The sequence below is a fragment of the Sus scrofa genome, chromosome 10, assembly GCF_054392235.1.
Source record: "Sus scrofa isolate SSC_HxYL_T2T_F1_AM1 chromosome 10, Sscrofa_HxYL_maternal_Yorkshire_Landrace_v2.0, whole genome shotgun sequence".
NCBI classification, from domain to species: Eukaryota; Metazoa; Chordata; class Mammalia; order Artiodactyla; family Suidae; genus Sus; species Sus scrofa.
The window spans coordinates 11,140,202-11,163,055 of NC_139392.1; the positions used below are offsets into that span (position 1 = coordinate 11,140,202).

The following is a 22,854-nucleotide window of genomic DNA, read 5'->3' on the forward strand; positions in this document are numbered from 1 at the left end:
AATGCCATACTTGGGAATTTGCACTTCCAATCGGAGATCAGATGGAATCACTGAAGTGTTGTAAGCAGAAAGTCACTTGAGAAGATCCACATCTAGGAAAAATAATTCTGCCAAGAGAGTAGAAAACAGAATGGAGTAAGGACAAGAATTAAGGGGGACGTTGTGGAGAAGGAGGAAGAGAAATTGGAAAGCGGTGAATTATACACGGGACACTCTTGCAGCCACATTCCATAATCTTCCTGTACCTCTGTGGTCTCACGTTGTATTTTCACCCAGTGTCTATTTGGAAAATCCTGTCTGTCAAAACCCACTTGCAGTAAAAGTAGGATTTTAAGATGATTCCAAAGACTCCCACCTCATATAATCCCTTCTCCTCGCGTGCTGCTAGGACCTGGGTAACTGATGGAGTATTATTCCTAGGATTAGATTAGACCAGAAGGCTGGGTTGAAGGAGTTTCATACAGGCAACTGAAGTCCCTGATCAGCTGACTGTTAATGGAAAGCTAATGGAAGAGGAGATTTTCCTGGATGAGTCTCATCTAATTAGATGAGCGCTTTAATGAAAGGTCAACCTGTCAGAGAGAGAAGGGGCAGCAAATGATCTCTAGTTGGCCTTGAAGAAGGAAACCGCCATTTGCCGAGGAGGTGCTGTGATGAGGAATAGCAGGTGACTCTGGGGGATGAATCTTCTAATCCCAGTTTTCTAACTCTAAGGAACAGAATTCTGCCAACAAAGCCTCTGATAAGATTTCAGCCCTGGCCAGCACTTGGCATTAGCTGTCTGAAACACTGAACAGAAGAATCGGTTGGGCCATGCCTGGACTTCTGACCTACAGAAAGTTGCTTCTTAAGCTAGGTCTGTAAGCTTCCTCACATTTGGTAGCAGTTTGTAGAGGCGTTTCCCCTTCTGAATGGGATAAGATAGGTGGTGATAGAAAGAGTATCTGAGCAGAGTCTGGAAGAAAGTGAGCAGTTGGACTGACTGAACAATAGCTAGTTGTTTGCATACAACACTGGACTAGAAAATGAGAGGTAGAAGCACCAACTGCCAGAAGCCATCATCGGGGGTCTGGAAATTTTTCCAGATCTTTCACATAGCTTTCAAAACTATTTTAATTCTGGGAGGGCAGGTCGAGATGGATACATTCAGTATGCTGACTCTCAAGTCAAATGAGGGTGAAAAGCTGAAGATGTCACGCACACACACGAATTCTAATAGTGATAACAGTAATAACGATAGTTTCTGGTACTGAAGGAAAAGAAGAACTGGGTCATAAATGGGTTAATGCAAAAAATATATAACCACTGAGACTGCATAATCATCTCCTCACTGCACCACCGTGTCTACTGGATCACAAATACAAAGAGGATAAAAGGTTCTGTAGTATAGTCAGGGGCTGGATATTTGAGACAATGAATCCAAGTATGATTACACATTAAGTTAGGCTGGTGTTCGAACATTTCTAGTAGAGCAGCACCATGGTTTATATGCCTCACCCTGTATTCCCAGTGCCAAGCACAGTGCTTGGCAAATAATAAGCCCTCAATAAATAGTGCAGGGTTGACTGACTTTCCGGGGAAACACATCCTAAAGCTGAAAATAATAACAAAACTCTTAACTCAATGAAATCACTGAAATCTACAGCTGGCAAACCTTTTCTCCCTCCCTTTTTTCAGGAGATTAACTGCAGTACTTAACATTTGTAAAGCATTTCTGACACATCAAAATGGTCAGAGGGGACTGAAAATTGAATCCGTTATTATTAATAAATTGCCTTGTGGTCCCAACTCTCCCCTAGGGATTTGGAGATGGGAGAGAAAGGGAAAGTCACTTTCAATGTTTCTCTCAATGTCTTAATTTGGGAAAACTTAAAAGTTTTTTCAGTGGTTCACTCTGAGGTCTGGGCAAAGGTTCAAGCCCATTCCTAAGTTATCTAAACTGATTCATCCTCCCCCGTCCAAAGCCAACAATTGCGAAGGTTTGCAGCACAACTCTGCCCTCAGTGTACTTAGTGCTGAGAGGTTTTTAATCTTTTTCTTGTTGGTCTCCTTATCTTCTGGTGCTTCTCTGTCTCATCCCCTTTTCCAGAGGCTCCCAACATAATCAGCATCTCCTGCAGCTGATGACAGACACAAGAAGCCGATGGACTAAAAGGTTAATGGAAGGGGAATGGTAAGTCCAGATACAGAGAAAGAAAAGGCAACTGGAAGTCGAGCTGGGTTACACGCAAGCAGAGATAGCTAGAAAGAGCTTCAAAGAGCTCAGAAACAGGCTCGGGAAAAGGCTTCCTGCAGGTCAGCAGGGCATTCTCTCAGCCCAAAGAAGAAAATGACTGTCTCAGCAGATCCAAAAGAAATTATATTAACAAGTCCGAAAGTACGATTAGGTCTTTCTCTTGGTCAATGTCATTCTAGTAGCTTGTCAGCTCCTTCAGTTAGAAACTTGGAAAAACTGTGATGCTCATTTGCTAGCACGTTTCTGGCCCAGTATCCATTCTCTGTCATTCTAACAAGAGAACCCAGATTTGACTCTGGAGCGTGATTCCTCTGCCACTGAGTGCATTCTTGGTGAGATTGTTGATCAAATTATTCAGGGCCAAGTATGTGATCTATGGTGATCCAACTAGATATTTTCTCTTTGGTGTTGCAAAATGGGGTGAAACAAGGATTAAATAAAGATGATGGGCGCTATCTCACCCCTGTTGGTGGGGCCCAGAGAAGACTAGTAAGAATTTTTGCTGTGTAGAGAGAATCTCAGTTGGCACGACATTGTAAATCCACTATAATTTTTAGAAATGTTAGTTAAAAAAAAGAAAGAACAGGTGTCAGAGTTGCCCTGGTTTCTTTTCGAGTTTGTTTTTTGTGATATCTCTCCTGTGATGTGCCCTACTCCCTACCCTTCCGACAACTATTCCTTCACTTAATTAGATGGAGTTAGTCCTTTGCGCTTACTACCAAAGACATTGAACAGACAGACATGTATCCAGATTATTCTTATGATATTCTTGCCAGGAAATATTCAATGACAGACAACATGGGCATATGATAAATTCTCAAACAATAGGGTGAAGAAGACAAAAGAGTACTAAACTAAAGAGTATCATGGTGGCTCATGCTCTGTTTATTTGCAGGGTCCTGGATTATCACAGAACTTTCCAAGTGGCATGATTATAGCAGTTAAAACACCCTCGTTCTACACATGTATTACTTGTGGTCCTAGTTGGTACATTGAGCCTATATAGATTCCTATTAAGCATAACTTCAGTACAGTTTTCCTCTTTGCAGGGGGAACAACAGCCTTACCCTTGAAAGAAAGCAGAGTTCAAATTCTTTCATTGGATGCAAGTCCGAGTTGCAAGAGACATGGATTTTCATCCCTAGGTCTATAACTACTCAATTTTGTCCTCCCTCCAGAGTCAGTGCCCCAGGCAACGATAGAACTTCCTGGATCCCTGGAAAATGGCACCAAAAAATTAGGCACAACCCATCAGCACACTGAGTATTGTGAGAGAAATCTTTGTGACCTGTGATGACCTGGGAAGGCTTTGTGATCAAGGTGGGACTTGATGTGGACTTTAAGTGATGGAGAGCATTTGAAAAGAAAGAAGTTGGGAAGGCCTTTCAGGTATGATGACTGGGGCAAGTGAAAGCATTTACATAAAAAATAAAAGGTGCATCTGGAAGATGGTCTATAGGACAGTTGGCAGAAAGAGCAAAGATAGAGGAGTTTTTCGAGGAAGAGGGGAAAGAGTGTTCAGGTTGTACGGTGAACTGTCTTGAAGGTCAGGTTAAGGAGTCTGAATTTTATGTATTGACAACAAGGCTCGTGTACGTTTTAGAGTCTAGAAGTGAGGGGCGAAAGGATGCTTAGAAAGGTTAACTTACTGTGTGATACAGGAGAGGAAAGCTCAGAGAAACTAGATAGTCAGGAAGTGATGACAGCAGGTAAAGGTTTGGTGGAAAATTTTTGTTATAGCCTCAGGATGTAACTTAAGACTGCCATTCGTTTTGTTACCAAATTCCTCACACTGACCAGTTGTATGATGGCTGGCCCATTTCTTCCTGAAGCAAAGGATGGGAACATTTCAACGAGAGAGGATTGTCATGGCTTAGTATCCAAAGTAGTCTAAGTTTTACTCTACTTTTGCTGATTGACCTGTACTGAGTCAAGATAACCCCAGATTCTACCGTCACCCTAAGCCAGCCTAGTGGACAGAGCCCCGCCCTTCTTCATTCCTTCCAACATTGGAAAGGACACTCAGTCAAGTTACTAAATCTCTTTGGGTGCTATCTTAGTTTTTCTTGGCCAGATATCAGGAATTTAGACTGATTGTTCCTACTGGACCTTACCCTCCCAATGAAAAGGAAAATAAATTTTATCTTGCGTGTGACCCTCAGTCTGTCAGCAGAACCATGCCAACAAGAGTTCTAAGGGTGTGCCTGGGCTTCATGGGAAGGAGTCAGATCTAAGAGCAATGTTGGCCACAGGTGAGGTGATGGGGCCACCCTGACTTAGGGACTCTGTTCAACTAGCAGGGCTGGTCTTACACTAAGTAAAGCATGATTTTCCTTACAATGTAAATAGCAGGTCCCAGGAAAGCCCTAGTGTTCTCAACTATCCATTCAGATAATCCTGGGAGACCTTAACTCTGAACAAATTTATCTAAAGCTAAGAGAACTTATATCCTCTTCTGCTATGTGTGGGGGGGTGTGAGGTAAGACCTCTCACTGGGTCTGACAAGGGAGAGGAATATTCATACTGGAAGTTAAAATGAAGCTGGACTTGCTTTGCAAACAAGTTTTTTTTTTGTTTGTTTGTTTTTTTGTTTTTTTTTTTTTGTTTTTTTGTTTGTTGTTGTTGTTTTTTAAAGGGCTGCACCTGAGGCATATGTAAGTTCCCAGGCTAGGGATCAGATTAGAGCGGCAGCTGCTGGCCTACACCACAGGCACAGTGTGATCCGAACCACATCTCCAACCTACACCACAGCTCAAGGCAACCCCAGATCCTTAACCCGCTGAGCAAAGCCAGGGATCAAACCCATGTCTTCGTGGATACTAGTTGGGTTTGTAATCACTGAGTCACAACGGGAACTTCTACAAACAAGTTTTAATATGACAATTCTCTTTTTTTTTTAGGTCAAAATGTGGAGATGCTGTTTGACAGGGACTTTTAACTCAAAAATTAATTTATATGAACAATTTACAAAATTATAGTGATTAAGTCTAATTTAGTTATTAAAATAATTGAATGAGAGGCAGTTGAGACTGTCCATGCAAATCAAAACATCTGTTTAACAAATGACAAAGACAAACAAGATTTGTTTGACACATACATGAGATCATGATTATTATTGGACTTGGATTTCTGAGGCATATAATGATTTTCCTGCCCATTATTTGTTCTTTTGATGGATAGCCTGGTTCATACTTCAGAATTCTGAGACCAGCAAGGAAAGCCTATAGTTTAAGTGAAACTGCATGTGGCCAGATGTAAGTTCTCAGTGATACAAATGGTTTAACTTTATCAAAAGCCAATATTATAAATCTTTATAAAACAGACTCATTGGAACTGGAGACTTACATTAGGAAAAGTACAAATTGTTATACAAAAGGGACATTTTCCTTTTTGAAGGTTAAGTTACATTCCAATGATTATTTGCTTGATACAGGATTTGGAATGAGCCAGAGACATCCGAAGGACGTGATGCACTTTGAAATCGATCAGAAAGGAGGGGGAAAGGTGATCTTTACGAAGATAAAATAATTCTTTGCAAACTCGGGTTCAAGTTACAAACGTGAGTAATACGGAACATGTGTCTGTTCCAATAGTTCAACCACAGTCTAATAATTCAACCACAAATCACAGGTACTGTCATTGTAGCAATATGGTTCTAAGAAGTCTCCTCTGTAAGTAACACCAAATTTGGGAACTTTCATCACAACAGTGTGGAATAATAAAGAATTTCACAAAGTTCGTTGTCATCATCGTCACCACCACCACCAAGAAACCTTTGTTGACCTTTTTTGACAATAGACAAGAAACTCTATCTGTAATCAGTTAAACCAAGGCCTATATACCTAAACTCCTTGTTGAGATAATGGCAAACATGTTTTTAAAATAAATCAGTTTGCAAATAATAAGGAGAGGAGCTGTACTATAACCTTCAAATCGAGATGAGTCCAACAGAGTGTTTGCAGAAAGGCGTCTTTGAAAGGGATCTGGTTCGTCACCTTTAACATCTGCAGTTGAAGATGTTTTCTTCTAAGGTACAGTGGTTGGGCCACTTGGTTTTGTTAATTGACACCCTCTTGGCCTGAGGTCCATACCCTCCACCCTCTTTCCACTCCTCCCCCCTGCCCAGCTGGTGTCTGGGTGTGGGGCTGAGGAGAGACAATTGCACAACACACGGCAAGGAAGGGACAGACTTTGGCAACAGGGCCCCCGGAGATCCAATCCAGCTGCTTTAAAAAGGAATGTCATGGCAGGTCCCCACCCTGCCCCTGACGAAATCGCAAGTGATCTTGGAAAAGCTGTAAGACCAACTTGCTGATTTGTGCAGATGTGGCGAAGGCAGGCAGCCCAGCCTGCAGCACAAAGGGGACCCAGGAGCTCCTAGAACCAGCGCCACCACCACGGCGTTCCGTGACCCCGGGGCAAGGTGGGAAACCCTGCCCGCTCTTTCTTAACTCAGGAATAGACACAAAAAATAACTATTCCCGTTTCTAGGGGACATTGTGAGGACACGCCAGAAATATGAAGGGAGTACAAAAATGCTGAACACTGTCATGGAGGAGAAAGGAGAAATGAGAAGACTTGGGCAGACTTCATAGAGATATAGACTTAAATTCCAGGAAACGCTCAAAGGGTGACACAGGATGAATGTGGTAGAAGTGGGACAGTGTAGAATGAGAAACATGGCATATTATTATGGAGGCATCTGATTAAATAGCCATTCAATGTGTGTGCACTGGGCAGGTTTCAGATCACACTTGGGAATCTCTGATTTGATCAATAGCAACCACAGGAGACAAGCAAGGCAGCCAACATCATTGCCATTTGTAAATAAAAATACCAAGGTTCAGAGAGTCTTGGTGAAGCAGCACTGCCAAGTAAGAACAAGTTTAGAATTAAAAAGTATTTAAGGGCTTATTGAGGAAGCTGTGTCAAAGACAGATTTTTATTCTGAGGAATACTCTCGAAGATTCTATCTGCCGTTTCACTCGAAGGTGTGAATCTGTAAATAAGCCAGAGCGAGAAGGCTGATTTCAGAATCGGGTCTTTGTTCCTGACAATGCTTATTAGACGGTCAGGTGGAAATACATGTCCATAAAGATGGACTTCATAAGGATTATTTACTTAAGAAGAACCCACAGAGACTATACAGCCAACTGAAATATTGTAAGTAAATCTTTAAGAGGCCAAGTGTCTCCTCTAGGAGGGTTTAGATGAGACGAAGATGTGCCCCACAGAAAGGTGGGCAGGAACTCTCTGCTGAAGGCTCTCTTCCTCCTTTGTGCCACCCCTGCCCCCACAAACTTTTACTTTGAAATCCTTTTCAAATGTACAGAGAAGCTGAAAGAGGAGTGTGGTGACAGCCCGTATCCCAGCCCGTGTGTGAACGATTTGTACACTCATCGTGGGTATTGTAAGCTTCCCCCCCAGGCATATTAGTGCGTATCTCCAAAACACAAGACACGTTCCTATATAAGCTCAGTACCCTTATCACACCTACAAAAATTAACATTTCCTCAGTATCATCCAAGAGCTCCTCCCTAGTCCAAAATTTTAAATTGTCAGCCAAACCTTGTTTATAGCATTTCCCCCCCGACATCCAATCCGATCAAACTTTATATGTGGGATTTGATTATATTTCTTTAGCGTTTTTATATCAGAACAGCCCTTCGACCTGTTTTTCCCTCTTTGACTTTTTGAAGAGACAACAGCCAATTATCTTGTACAGTGTCCCACATCTAGCGCTGTCTGCTTATTTCTTTGTGGTGGAGTTTAACCTGTGACCATCCCCTTCGTTTCCATTAACTGGATGTGAGGTCCCAGGGCTGGTTTATGCTTCAGTTAAACATCTTCAGCAAAAACGGTCCACAGATGATGCTATGGCCTTTATATTGCCAAGGGGTCCTATTAATGACGCTAAATTCGATCGTATGATCACATGGGGCTATCAGGTATTTTAATTAAAAAGACATATTTTTCCTTATCAGATATTTTAATTAAAAAGACATATTTTTCCTTTCCTTTGACATATTTGATGTCAAATATGATTCCTTTATATGGAATGATATTTGACATCATGAGATGGTTTTGTCCCCTAACAACATTCAATTGAGTAGTCTTGGTAACCTTTCTTGATTCTTGCACAGTGGAGATGTTCTAATTCCATCATTCCACCCACATTTAGAAGCTCACAGTATTCTTTATAAAGAAGTGCTTTCTGGAGTTCCTACTGTGGCACAGCAGGTTAAGGATCCAACTGCAGGGACTCAAGTCACTGCAGAGGTATGGGTTTGATCCCCAGCCCGGCAGAGTGGGTTAAGAGGATCCAGTGTTGCTACAGCTGAGGCATAGTTTGCAGCTGTGGCTTGGATTCAGTCCCTGGCCTGGGAACTTTCATATGCCATGGGTGTGTCCATAAAAAAAAAGAAGCACTTTCTTTAAGCTTCATTTTATAAAAACGACAATAACATCATAAATACTTAATTACTTCCTTTAACTTTTTTTCAAAGTTTTATTGAAGCATAGTTGATTTACAATATTGTGATAATATCTATCTGCTCTACAATAAAATGATTCAATCATACATTAACACATGTCCATTCCCCCTCAGATTCTTTTCCCACATATATTATCGCAGAATACTGTGATACAGGAGAGTTTTCTGTGCTATATAGCAGGTCCCCATTGACCGATCACTCCAAATGCCTCAGTGTGCATGTGCCAATCCCAACCCCAGTCCATCCCTCAGCGCCTCCGCCCCCACCTGCCACCACCTGTCCCCTTTGGTAACCATAAGTTTTACAAAGTCTGTGAGTCTGTTTCTATTCTGCAAATAAGTTCATTTGCGTGCTTTTTTTTCATTTTAAGATTGCATGTATAAGTGATATCATATGATGTGATCCAGCAGCCCCACTCCTGGGCATCTATCTGGAGAAAAGCATAACTCGAAAAGATACAAGCACCCCAACATTCTTTGTGGCACTATTCACAATAGCCAAGATGTGGAAGCAACCTAAATGTCCATCAACAGAGGAATGTATAAAAAAGATATGGTACATATGTATATGGAATATTACTTAGCCATTAAAAAGAATGAAATAATGCCACATGCAGCAACATGGATTGCCCTAGAAACTGTCATACCAAGTGAAGTTAGTTAGACAGTAAAAGCCAAATATCTTTCCTTTAAATTTTGACTTTCAAGAAGCAGTGTAATAAGGAAATTCTGAATGTTGAAAAACATCTCTGAAGTATTTGTAAATCCTGTATTTTTCATCATCTGCAATTAGGTCAAAATGGCAGTATCCCTCTGGGTATAACCTGCTCTGATAGAGATGCATAAAAGCCAGCTAGAGGGTGGGTTATTAACTGCACCTTACCTGCTTTAGGAGCTATTTGGAGCTGGATGATCAAGTGGTTTATCTTTTATTTGAGGAGGTATTAAGGAGAGATGAAATCTGACATTATACATTAAGAACGGAGAGAGTATGCCTATTGAGACACTGCAGAGAAATTTGGCCAAAGTCATCAGTAGGAAAGTACAAATGTGCCAAGTGGTGAGAAGGTTTTCCACGTGACTGGGTTCTGAAAAAAGGACCAGAGAAGTCTTGTCACTCCAAGTGACTTGAGGTCTCTCTTACTCCCCATTGGGCTCAGTCTTCCCTGTCTCCCTTTTACTAAGTCATTTTAACTCATGAAAACGGCAGTACGATGGTTCCAGAAGAATGAAATGACTACTGATTTATTCTTCCTTTTTTACCTATTCATTTTAACCTCAAGACATCCAAGGCATTTATTCCAATGCAGCCCACAGTCCAGAGAAAAATCACTGAAAGTCCTACAATGCCTTAGACGATATTCAGGGCTTCCCTTGCCTTCTCTGCCTATCCCACTCCCCCTGCCTCCTCCCCCTGAAGACCTGCACCCAAACGCTGAGAGCTAATAAAACCTATGGAACGTTCTGTCCTCCTTTGTAAGGTGCCAGGCACTGATTTTATTCAAAGCACCTCAGGTGGTGGCTACTTATTCACGCTCTTTGCCGGTCACTGGAATGGAACATAGTGTGAAAAGAGCAGAACCCAGGAGACTCAGCGGAGGGAGGGCTGGAGGAGGTGGAGCTGGTCCCTTGACTGTAACCTTCTGCCCCATTACCAAATGTCAGCCAGAACTGTGGTTTCCAAATTTACAGCTTAAAACAAAACAAAACAAAAACAAAACCCACTCACACTATGGAGTGTGCTGTAACAGTCTCTCCCTCCTCGTCTCATTTCATTCCCTTTCCCCCTCCCCAAAGAAATGCTCAGTTGAAAAGATCACGCTATGTTGGGCCAAAGAGTCCAGTCGAACTTCACGTCCATGGATGTGGGAATGGGAACAAGGCAGGGGCAGTCCAGGTGAGGCGGAAGGGGGGCAGAGCGACCAACGAAAGACCACCTCCAAGTTTCACTGTGGCAACCCCACTCTGGAGACCAGGCAGAAAATGAGAGCCAGCACAAATGTTAACGTAACAGGATAAGTGGGGGGAAGCTGCCTTTGGCAAGAGAACTAAGCCTGCTCATTTTTATAATATAAGAGAGAGCGCGAGGGAGATTGTGGGCTCGCTCACCAGGTGCATTTTGCAAGCTTTCCCAGCTCCCATTTCATTAGTTCCTCTAATGTTATTGCAAGAGGCTTCAAAGCTCTGTGTAACGAGGCTTGCCATCCTGCTGAACTCATTCTGACTTCTATTTGTATTTCATGGGTTGCTTACTAAAATAAAAATTTTTATTGTCAGTGGAAAATTAGAAGCATCTCAGAAATTAGTGAGTTTCAGTTGACAGGGGCTAGGTACAAAAGCAAAGTTCTTGGGTATTTTTGAGAAGCTCTTTGTTCTGTGCTTGCCTGCCCTATGGTCAAATGTACTTGAATGCATTGAATTTGTAGCCTCTGTGTGATGTCATAGCTTTTATTTACTATTGTTTAAAACACAAAAAGCTTCTTGGTAGGATGTTCAGAAGCATGTCACGGTTTCTTTGCATATGGATGTGGTAAGATAATTTTTTTAATTGTAATCTTTTGCTTTTGTCCTAAAGAACGTGCCTTCTCTCTAATATTTTTGATACTTGTACCTTCCAACCTCAACCAGTTGACAGGCTGCCCTCAACTCTCAACTTTACTCAAATCAAGAATTAAGCATCCTGCCTTCATTTCTTCAGGAAAGACATGGCACAAAACAAATACATAAAGAAAGCCAATCTATGACTTTTGAGCTTCAAAATAAAAATTTCAAGCTCAATCAAAAATGTAAACGTTCTAAAAATTTGGGTTTGGGGGGCTATTTAAAGAATTTGCCCAAGGGTAATTGGGTATAAAATGATCAATTTTTTGGAAATCATTCGTTTTCATTTGTTCGTTCGTTTGTTTGTTTTGGTTCTTAGGATGTATAAAGGTTCCATGTGCTGAAGAGAGGAAGGAAGGGAGCAGAAGATTGATAATACAGTTGGAAGTTGGGATGGGTCCCCGAGAAGTAGCCTTGTGTCCCTCTTTTTCCCTTTGCCCAAGAGTCCCCAGTTGGGCAAAATGAGAATAGAGGTGTGACCCTGCCCCATCTATAGGAAAAGCTTAAAGAGACATCCAGATGCTAGCATCTTCCTTGTACACAGTGGTTCAGAAGGAGCAGCCATATGTGGTGGGTCTGGCCAGGGATGACTCACATAGCATGAAACAGTTCCTATCACAAAAAGAGTAGTCTAGAAGTTCTTGTTGTGGCTCAGCAGGTTAAGGAGCTGAGATTGTCTCTTGAGGATGTGGGTTCCATCCCTGGTCATGCCCAGTGGGTTAAGGATCCAACATTGCTGCAAGCTCCAGTATAGGTCACAGATGTAGCTCAAATCTGGTGTTGCCATGGCTGTGGCATAGGGAATAACTGCAGCTTTGATGCAGCCCCTGAGCCCGGAACTTCTACATGCCACAGGTGTGGCCAATAAATAAATAAATAAATAAATAAATAAATTTAAAAAGAACAGCCTAGACAAAGACAAATGTCTACATGCTCCACATAAGCATAGAGTCAGCTGAGACAGTCAAGGTCAAGGACCCAGCAGTGAACTCTGTAGACCCATGATGTGGGTTAGATAGACTCTGATTATATCAATAAACTAGGAAGACTAACAATTTGCAAGAATGTTGAATAACTTAATAAGAATTTCACAGTCATCTATGTGACTTAAAAGTCAATGGTACAGCAAAGAAAAAGGCATTCTCAAATATGCCCTAAAATTTCAAGCATTCTACAAAAGACACTACATTTAATTAAACACACACACACACACCACACACACACACACACACACACACACACACACACACACTGGTTGCGATGAAGAGCTAATAAAGTAAACATAATCAGAAATTTCCACCCACTCCATCCTTATCCTTATCTACCCTGTAGGACCCAGTTCAATACTTATTCCAAAAACGCATGTCTGGGCTTACAGATAGACTAGTAAGAGGGCAATAAAAACATTTCTTCTGGAAGAAGAATACTGTGGGAGAAAACAGCGATGGGTTGATGAGAAGTAACTCTTTGAGTTTGGGAGAACACATAATCAGACTTCTAGGAAAGGCACCTGGGAATTGATTTTCATTCTGAACTTTAATGCAAAATTGAAATATATATCTATATCCGTATCTGTATCTATCCACCTACCTATCATCTATCTATTTATTGGAGTGTTAAACTAGATTACCTAGTTTTTTGTTTTTCAAAATTATCTCCTAAATCAGATTACCTGGACCATCCCTTGATCTTAGCAGTATATAATAATGTTGTTTGTATATTACTGAGACGCTCTGAGTGTACAGGGGGATATAATATGAGCTACAAAACGTTGTTTTTCTAGTTGTGTTGTGAACCAAGAACACAAAATGAGATTAGATTACAGGAAAGTTCTAGAATAGACTTTAGGATGGTTTGTAAAATCCCAGAAGGTGTTTTCAAGCAAGATCACGGGAATCAGCAAGAAGGTAGATCCTTGACATGGTAACACAAATACCGAACTGAATAAACATTAGATACACAACCCTCTGGGATTATTGTAAAAGTCATTATTCCTGGAAGAAGAGAATTGAACAAACAACATCCCAAAGCTCCAAGACTCCAGAATTTCCCAGGACTAGGATCTAGACTCTGATGTGTTAGAGCAGAAGCCAATGACCTGGTGAAACTGTGAAATCTTTCCTGTCTTCAAACCTGTGATTTGTAAAAGAACACTGACTACTCTGAAATATTTACAGTATTTGGCTATTTTTCCATCAATGAAATGTATTTTTACTCCTAAATTAATGCCAAATAACTTTAAAATAATGGAGATGTGAATGTTTTACTCACTGTCCTCATAGAAGCTCTTTGAATCTTAACTCTAAAATGTCCTTGTTTTTGATTATAGAAAAATATGATTGAGTGAAAATTTCAAAAGCTAATATCAAAAGCAACCTGCTTTGGGAGAGTGAAATGCTGTGTCCAACAATGTATTTTGCCTTTTTTTCCCCCCTGCAGACATGTTGCTAGAAATGAGAAAGCTCAAATTGGTTGAAATTTATCATCAGACAGGAGTGCCAAATCTCGTGTTTCCAACTTCTGTTATCAGAATTACCTGGGGAGCTTTTTAAAAACCCAGATTCCTGGACCTCAATCCAGACCTCCAATCAGAATCTCCAGAGGGCTCCAGGCTCAATAATATGCATTTAAAAAAAAGACTGCCAGATGGTTTTGCATATAGTACCTTTCTGAATAGAATATCTAATAAAAATCGGGTTGGAAAAATGTTTCATCAATCTCAGATCACATTTTAAATGAAACATGGAGGTGATAAAATTCTCTTTAATGTTTCAAATCACTGTACAAACACTAGGAAGAGATGGGATCATAGGTATTCATACAAATGCAGAGTAGTCTCCAAACCATGTCTATTGTGTCAGAGTTTTACATTTTGAGCCCCAATCTTTAAATTACCTTGCCCCTTCTAATTTAACAGCCTTGTCTTCTTCTTTCAGTGTTTTCTTAACTCATTCACCTTTATGGTCTTTCCAAAGTATTCAATTTAAATTTCAAAAGTGTATGATCTTGATGTGTACTTATAGTCTACAGGTTTATGTAAATTTAATTAAAATGCATATTGGTATAAACGAGGGTGGGAACAAATACAACTGACCCTTGACAACTAAACTGGGCAGCAGTGGCCGTATATGAGAAACCGGCCTTCTGGTAACAGGCCTTCAGGTTACCAGTAGGTGTAATTTGTAGAGCTGACCCTTGGAGAATTGGTGGATCTGATACCTTAAGACCCAATCATATTTTGATTCCTATGTAATACACATACATGCCACGGTGCTTAGAGAAAGCAATTAGGACTCACGGTCTCTATGTGACAGAGACAATTACCCAAGTCACTGTAAGAGAAAGATCCTCCCTTTTCCAGAGTTCCCTGTATACGCCTCTCCTTTACACAGTGTTCTCTCCAGCAATGGCTTTAGCGGTAGTTGGAATGAGACACTTCGGGCCTCCTGGGATTAAAGTAATCTTGCAATCCTTCCATCCAATAAGTTCTTCCTCCTGTAGATTCTACAGGGCCTGAAATACCTGCCTTTACCCTAGGGTCCTGTGACTGAGGACCTCAAAATATATGCAAAATATGTTAGCTGAGAGGGCGAGCATAACCTCAAACACAATTTTTGAACAGAGCAGAACCTTCAAACAGAAAAGAGTTGGCCAATCAGCTAGGGGAAAGCAGAGTTCGATGAAAAAAGGAATGGGCTGGCATATTTTGGCCACACCCAGCAGGCCTGGAAACACAGGTGGTTGAAACCTTGGGCTCAGAGACATAAAGAGGGACCCAGGGGCCCAAGGAGAGGGGTGAGAAAGGGGGTAAAGGAACAAACACATTTTTCCCCATTTCAGGCTGAAGGGAGGGCTTGATTTTTCCAGACTTGGCAACACCTGATGTCAAAGGAAAATTTGTGCCATTGATTGGCCGAATTAAAGAAATATCTCTTTAAAAACTGCATTGACTGTAGAATAAGTCAAGTCCTCCTGAACTGACCTAAATCGCCAGCATCATCTAGTCCTTCTACCTCTTCAGCATGATCCTTCCCCAAATCCTCACCATTTCTGAACACAACAGGTTCTTTCAGGCCTTTGCATGGAGGTGCCAATGTCTCTACTCAGAAAATTCTTCTTCTCTTGCAGCACCTGGTCAATTCTCACTTTATCTATTAAGTTTTCTTGTTTGTGACCTTGGTTCAACTTGTGAAGACGTCTATGGTTGATTTATTGTCCTGCATTCTAATCTATTATATACATGTCTCCCTCACAAGGCTGGGGTGTTTATTTCATTGTTATATTTCCAGTGTAAACTCCTAGAAGAGTTGCTTATAAACGAGTGAGTGAACTGCAAGAGCTCTGGGCCCCCAGCACCAAATCATGGGTGCTCCATGGGAACGAAGTCAGAGAATGTCCATCTAGACCCCAGATCTACTGGGAACAGAATCTAAGCACCAATATCCCATCCAGCATGGAGACCAAAACAGTCTTTGCAGGCAGCCATTTAAGGAGACTACTTCCCTTTTTAGGTTTTGGGTTCTGGGGCAGAGTTTGGGGGCCCTACTGGCAAATGTATGCTCTGCTGCAATTCAGCCTATATCTGACGCATTTCAAGAACTTTAACCTTGAACCACAAGGAACCTCAAGGCCTTGCATCTAGAATATTCAGGCGAAATTTTTCCATCTTTTTTTGTGTGTGTGGGGGGGCTGCAATGCTTTATGCACCCCCCTCCCCACCAACCCAGGGCAGGACTGTTCTTTTCTCTGTCTCCTCTGTTGCCTGAATCTTACTCAAGGGTATCAACAGTGCCACCCTTGCAGCAATGGTAAATCAAAAACTGCTGGACAGTGGAGGCCTTTTCTCAGTTGAATGCTTCATGCATGAGAACAATTATAAGCTTTTCATTAGAATATCAAATGCTGCCAGAGTATATTTTAAGACAAGTTATTGAAGGTATAACAAAACAAGTTTCTGTATTTTTTTCTAGGTAAAGCTGAGTAATTTTTTCTATAGCCAAAAAGCTATAAGGAGGACAAAGTTATTAAACCCATCCATACTCATTTACCTCTATTTTCACCAATTTTTTTCATCAGCAGAATTATAAACTGACAAGTATTCTCCATACTTTTGTGTAATCTTGACGGAGGATGGAGTAAGGAGTTCCCAAATCAAATAGAGGTGGATGCCAATCCAGGGATTTCTTCAAGACTTGGTTATGTTTCACTATAATTTTCCAGCCAACATCTCAAAAAGTCAAGTTCAAATCAACAAGCAACAATCTGTGTAGGCTGCCATGTAGGATCCCATGTGGTTAAGAGATGATTTTGCGTCTTTCCTTCTGAAATCATTGTTTGGTCCTTATTCCTGTGGTAATTTTCCAGTCATTGGACAAAGTGATCACAACTCGCAGAGATTTTTGTATTTGCGAGAGGCTTAGTGTGGCACTGGCTGACACACAGGAAAGCAGAATGACTTCCTATCTCAGGCCATATTAATTCAGGCACAGGAGCAGGAAAAGACCAGTCTCCAGTCATCTCAAGGTGCCCAGACCAATGCCTTGAGAAAACCAGAGCCTATTCAGAGGCTCCAATATTTGTCTCAAAACCCACAGGCATAAAACTGACCAAAGAGTCCAGATTACAACGAGTCTTCAAAAGAGCTTGTTTAACTGCTACCAAATAGTGACCTCTGTAACTAACTAACGTTAGAAGTCTTTCTAGAAATCCTTTATTATTTTTTTTCCTGGATGCCCAGAACTTAAACTTACAACATTCTAAGATACAACAACTGTGCTTGCTCAAAATTTAACATCAAGTTGAAAAAAGATAACAGGATTTAATTCTAAGGTTTTGCTCTGTGAAAAGCACTCTTGTAAGCACTTGACATACTTAATTTCCAGAATCAACCCTGTGGGGAAAGTATTGGTATTATTCCCATTCTACAGATGAGATCAAAGAGGCTGAGCAGATCACTTAAGAATGCACAGGGGTAAGTGGCAGAGATGGAATCAGATGGGCTAATAAGTATGCTAATAATTCAATGTGGCATTATTTAAAAGACTTCTTACAGCTTAGATTTCCAACAACAGAGGGTGGGGTTGCTAGACGATAACCTGAGGGATATTACAAATTTTAAGAATATACCTGAGCAAAAATTGATTTGAATCGGGCAGTGCCAAACCAAAGGTGATTAGGAGCAAAGAGCCCACAGGAACCAGGAGAAAAGCATTATACAGAGGAAGTCCAAAAGCAAAGAAAGTAAGTTACTTGATTGGCTGCTATAAAGCCTAGTTTTCTGTTTGTGATTGGCTGTCTTTGGCTTTTGGATTTCTGTAGCATGAGTTGTTTACAGGCTTAGATTTTGGTTTGCTTACTTAGGTTACCAGGACATCAGTCCAATGGCCTCTTTGTGTAATTAATGTAACTAGGTAAGTTACCAACCAGAGTTCTCGACCTCTCTTCTTCAACAGAAATTGATAAGAGGCCAGATAAGAAAATTTAGGCAAAGCTTTATTGGGGCTCCTGCTGCAGCAGGGAGGAGCAAAAACAAGCAACAGTTTCTCTTGCTCCCTTGCTGGCTCCTTAAGCAGAGACTAGCTGGTTCCTTACATGGGGTGACGGTAGGGGGTGGGTCCAGAGGTCGGGCCAGAGGGGTGGCTTAGGTGGTTTGGCTACCCCTTTGGTGGTGCTGAGTACCGGGGCACATGTAAGTACCCTGTTTTGCTCTTGAGAAGTGGCAATTCCTTTTTAGTCTTTTTGTATCTTGTTGCCCATAATTTACTCCAACTGTACTGTGCATGCAGTTATTTTTAGTCCCTTATAGTTTCTTTGTGTTTTGTTGCTCAAAGAAATGTTTGCCCAGCTGCAAGTGTAGCAGCCCAGCCACCACAGCAAAGGGTCCCAGGTCCCAGGTAGTCTTAGGTACATAAATTGCGACTCAACTATGGAACTGAAAACCATGTGGCCATCAAATAGTGAAGCATTCTCCTTGACATGGAAAGATAAAAGTTTCAAAGCCATAAAATGGTATGCATCAATCTTAACTAAAAAGACATATAAAGCGTATAATATATATTTAAATGAAAATATATAATCCATTTATAAATATTGATAAAATCTAAAAGGACATATTCCAAAATGCTGATGGTGGTGTTTAAATGTAATTCCCATTTTATTACAACAATCACAAATTGGTTTTTTGTTTTTAGGGGTTTTGTTTTGTTTTTGCTTTTTAGGGCTGCACCTATGGCATAGGAAAGTTCCTGGGCCAGGGGTTGAATCTGAGGTGTAGCTTCCAAGTCCACACCACAGCCATAGTAATACAGGATCTGCACCACGTCTGCCACCTACACCACAGCTCACAGCAACACCGGATCCTTAACCCACTGAGTGGGGCCAGGATTGACCCTGCATCCTCATGGATACTAGTCAGGTTCATTACCCCTGAGCCACAATAGGAACGCCACAAATTGTTTAATTACAAAAGTTATATAAAGGAAAAACAGGTTGTCCCTAAAAATAAGTGGGCTTGTATTAAAATGGAGGGTGTTTGTGTTAAGGCTGGCTGTAAACCTGGAGTTGCCGTTACAGAATGGCAGGCTGACGACCACGAGGGAAAAGGCTCTTTGGCGTCGGTGGGAAAGCCCCTGGGCTGGGCACCACCACGGCTCCGACGGAGTTCTCAGACTTGCCGGACCCTGGTGGCCCATGTAGGCACTTACTTTCCTAGACATCATATCTCAGAAGAGATGGAAACAATCGTTCTAAATTTAACTGATTGGAAAACAGGAAGAAACTTAGACAAGCCCATTGTATAAAAGAACTGTAATCTATGAAAAGCACAAAAGCCCATTTTATTATGGAATGCCCACAGTGGAATTCTTTTTTAGGGCACAAAAGTATCCTTGTCACTGACCCTTTACGATACTCTGGAAAAAGTTCTTAATTCTCTCAACATTAGAAAAAAATAGAGTCAGTGCTTTTTGTCTTGATACTTAAAAGAGGGGGAAAATCATCAGGAAACACGGAAGAGACCTTTATGTCTGTAGTACATGGAGGGGTTGTGACTGTTTGGCTTCAGGAGCGATGAGGTCTTTGACTTTATAAGGGAACTCGAACAGCCACAGGGTAGAAAGAACGCCTCAACAGAGAGAAGGACAATGAATAAGGGTTCTAGAGTGAGTTGGACTCCAATCCCCGTTCCATTTATAAACCCCTTCTTTGAAAATGCTCATGCCTTTTAGATTTCCAGACATGGCATCATCCTGGTCCTCTCCCCTTTTGCCTGTTTCATGTCCCCTTTCTGGCCCATCCCACCATGTCAGAATTTTCCACGGCATTCTTCTCAGCCCTCTATTCCTTTATCTCCTGCGGATTACAGCTCAGCTGCTCTTTTGCCTTCATATGGGCACGAGTAATTGTCAAATTAATGTTAGTCCTGGGACTGTCAAGGGAGGCTTTGTGAGGGGGGCAGAGTTTTGGAGATAGGATGTTCATTTGGGGGGACAAGTCTGGCGGGAGGGAATCTGAGATAAGGGGACCACTATTAACTAAAGCACAGAGGGAAAGAAATTCTGGGTGTGTGTGGTGGGGCACTACTGGTTTGATAGGAAACTCATTCATTGATTCTTGGAAACATCACATTTTAGAGCAAGGATTTTTCTTTTAGACTTTCTTGTGACTTTCCTCGTTTCTTTATGTTGAAGCACCTGCCTGGACAAATGGATGTTCCTGACCAATTCGCACGTCAACGCACTGGTTGTCTCTCTCACTTCTGTGTGTCTGAGTTTGAGCCATCAAGGTCAAATCCTGATTTTTTTGCTGCCGACTGTTTAGTCAACTCATTTCTTTACCTTGTCCCTTATTAGCTATGAGAGTTTATTCAATCTTCAGAGTCATTTGCTTACATAACACTTTTTTTTTTTTTTTTTTTTAGATAACATAGTCCTTTATTCACTGTTTCAAAACCCTGAAGCTAGCAATGCTCAAGTGACACACCATATATGGCCTTATATTGTACTTACAAAGCTCATTTTGGTCCATGTTTGATCCAGCAGGATTTTTACATATGTCTCTCACTGCATTGTTTTAGAATATAACAGTCAAAGACCAAGTGAGTTTAATTTGCATGGTGCAGTATTCTACACACCACCAGGCTGAAGTAGATAATTTATAGATGCCTTTTGACAATTTTTATAAATATGATCCAATCTGCATAAAGAACTTTTAGCTCCATGGGAAAAACTTTTTTTTTTTGGCTGCACCACTGCATATGGAACTTCCTGGGCCAAGCATAGACTCTGAGCTACATCTATGACCTACGCCACAGATGTGACAATGCCAAATCCTTAACCCACTGTGCTGGGCCAGGGATAGAACCCACACTTTAGCGGTGACCGGAGCCATTGCAGAGACAATGTTGGATCCTTAACCACTGCACCACAGAGGGAACTCCAGGAAAAATTATTTGACCTTGGGATCTCATTCTTGGGAACTTATTTTAAAGAAGTAGCTGAGGGGGAGGGAAGAAGCGGGGAGGAGCAGGGTTGGGATGGGAGGGAAGGGAGAGACATTTTTTGAATGAAGACGTTCACTGAGGAAGTTATACATTTTCAGTAAAAATAATTTTTAAAAGCGAATATATATTGAGTTCTTCTTAAGTGCCAGACACTGTTTGAAATGCTTTATATGCATTAGCTCATTTAGTCTTCCACAATAACCCCATGACGTCAGCATTATTACCAGCATCTTACAGATGAGGTAACTGGGGCACGTAAAGTTAATGTAACCTGCCGAGGGTCATGCAGCTGGTAAACGTTCAACAATAGTTAAGTACACTGTGTTACATCAACTCAATGGAACTATTTTTAATGACCATTATAAAGTCTAAAGAAACAGTAAAACCTTCGTATAAGTTTAGTGAAAATTCAACTATGATATTCTATATGCATAATGCTTTGGGACATTTCAAAAATGTAGACCTAAACTAGGTGAGCCTAGGAAGGAGAAAAAAATGATGGGTATTTTAGGATGATGAATTTGGTGTTGTTTAGTTCTTTTCATCCAAGTTGTTGTTAATGTTAATTTTGTGAGACTTAAAAAAGTAATTATATAAAAATAGGATAAATGTAGATGGCATTTAGCTTATCTTATGGGGGGTTAACTTTTGCTTCTCTAAGCATTCTTGAGGATGATACTGTAGCATTCTGGATCTATCTCTTCTTTTTTTCTTTTTTTTGGTCACGCCCACAACATGCAGAAGTTCCCAGGCCAGACATGGAATGCACATCACAGCAGCAACCTGAGCCACTGCAGTGACAACACTAGATCCTTAACCCACTGAGACACAAGGGGACTCCTAGATCTATCCAGTCTTAATCATGTTTATAGACCATGCATTCTTCTAGAAAGTTTCTATTGGAAAACTGTAAAAGTGAAGGAGAAGACAAAGCTTGATCCTATGCTTCATTTTGAGTTTTCTAGTGTCTCTGAAAACTGCTTAGTTTCTTGTATTATTTATTGGTTAAGAGATACAAGAACTTGGGATATCAACCCAGGGACCAGACTGAGGTAGCTAGTCAATGTAAATCTTTGTCTGACACGGACAGAAACACTGCTTTCATCAGTCACTTCACTTTGCTCTGTAGATGCATCGTTTGTTGTGAAAGGAAGGGGAGAAACAAACTAGCCCTTGAAGCTTCATTACATGCTACTTGACAAGTCCTAGGTAATATATTTGACATTCTTTGGGGCAGAGATAATTATGGCTTTAATTCCTCCACCACCACCCCTCCCTACACACACACCAAGGAAGAAGTTTAAAGGGAAAAGTATCAACAAACAACAGTATGGAAATGGCTCTTATATGATGCCTGAAGGAAAATCTACATAATCCAAAATAATAGACAAGCAACATCCATGAATTGAAAGGGGCAAAGACTCTTAAAAGGATAACAGCCATTAAATAATCACCTTAAAAAAAATTCAAGGGACCCGGGGTGCAAAAACAAACTCTACACCCACGGCTGCAGAGCTCTGGTTCCACAGGCGAGGTGAGCACATCTGTTTTCGCGCACATCTGGATCTCTCCTACCAACCCTCCACCCTTCCACCGATGCTCACAAAAGCTATGAGGATAACCTGCTGTCTAATAGGAGACTTTCCTACTTGCACGGAGTATGAAACCATAAATCCTACATTATTTCAGATGAGCAGCGAAGATGGAAACCTTTAAAGTTTGTCCTTTCCCCAGGAAGAGTCTCAATCCCCCCTGAACAGATGATTTTGATTTTGGAGGACAGAGTGGGCCTTTAACGTTTTCAGCTTCAGGGAGATGTGAAATTCCAAGACTCCTTCACTATCCTAAAGAAAACAGCTATAAAAATGTGTCTCAGGATTCAATTCCTTCAGCTTCAGAGGCTGAGAGGGATGTGTACTAGTTTGGGGGAAATGAGACATGACCCCACCTTTCGCCTCAACAAAAATGACTCTAGAGTGAACTTTTCACAAAGTTCACCACACTGTGCAATAGAAACTTTCTTAA

General features: G+C 41.1%; 1 protein-coding gene and 1 long non-coding RNA gene across 51 annotated transcripts in view; one reads left to right on the top strand and one right to left on the bottom strand.

The window, feature by feature from the left end:
- The window catches only part of LOC102164422 (uncharacterized), a 412,252-nt gene that overhangs the window by 91,064 nt on the left and 298,334 nt on the right, over nt 1–22,854 (bottom strand). The gene's annotated exons all lie outside the window — the stretch shown is intronic.
- Nucleotides 1,971–8,820, top strand: LOC106504446 (uncharacterized). Its single transcript, XR_001297924.3, has 3 exons — nt 1,971–2,173; nt 3,415–3,625; nt 5,670–8,820. It is a non-coding gene; the product is annotated as an uncharacterized LOC106504446 (long non-coding RNA).